Source organism: Glandiceps talaboti, chromosome 6, assembly GCF_964340395.1.
Source record: "Glandiceps talaboti chromosome 6, keGlaTala1.1, whole genome shotgun sequence".
Lineage (NCBI taxonomy): Eukaryota > Metazoa > Hemichordata > Enteropneusta > Spengelidae > Glandiceps > Glandiceps talaboti.
Genome location: NC_135554.1, coordinates 20,650,592 through 20,651,615, shown reverse-complemented (window position 1 = coordinate 20,651,615; position 1,024 = coordinate 20,650,592).

Genomic DNA, 1,024 nt, shown 5'->3' with positions numbered 1-1,024 from the left:
TGTATCAACTAAAACAAAGGTAATATCCGGACAGTTTTTCAACTAAGAAGTGGCGCCAAAAGATCGAGCAAGGAAACTTTGTACCGCGTCAACATACTTGAATAATTCCTAGCTTTCACCCAAGTCCTCGAGTCTTCTTCAAGGTGGTTTGAATTACATAAGTATTTTGGTGCAGTACAAAGTTTAAATTTATTTTGTAACTATTCACCTGCACAGATTAGTCTTCATCATAAATAACACGTCATTACTTTAGGGTGTTGTTTGTTTGTTTGTTTTGGGGCGACCAAAACAATTAATAAGTTTTCATCAGACAAGTGATTTTAGATTGATAAAACAATTAATACGTTTTCTAGGCGTTCTTTTTACATATTTAAGAGGCGTTATCGAAAGATGGGAAAAGTCCAACACCGGATGATAATGTGAAAATGGTTTTAGTGTTGTGTTGTCATCCGTCATTAAAAATTGTATAGTGTTATTTTGAAGATGAATTTTTTTTAATAAAGTAAGAAAAATATCTGGTTTAGTTTGAAGAGAAAGTGGTCTGAGGCAAAACTAATAAAGAATTTAGCTTTTATCTTACCTCGATCTTTTGACATCACCCCTTAGCAAAGTATTTGAGATAATTTTATTAAGAGTAATATAAAATATATAAACTAAGCTGATGCTTTGTCTTTGATATTTCATGATAAATAAATTTCAAGTGCCTAATAAATCTTGACCAACCTTTGTGCTAAGAAGAAACTAGATTTTTTAGCAGTTTTTTAAGGTAAATTGTCAAGAAAAAGCTTGAAAGTTCACACTTATTTGTGAATATAAGGTGTCATATTTGAAAGAGCGCCCCCAACGACGTTATTTTCAGCCCGATAGTCTACAATACATTGTTCCGTTGTATAACTTGAAATAAAACAAAAAATAACACAGATTTCGGTTATTTTTTTTTACATAATCGTACTGTGTTCTCTAGGCTAAGTTCTGTAACACGGAAGATAGGACGGAAACATTAGCTACAAGTTACTTTTATCTG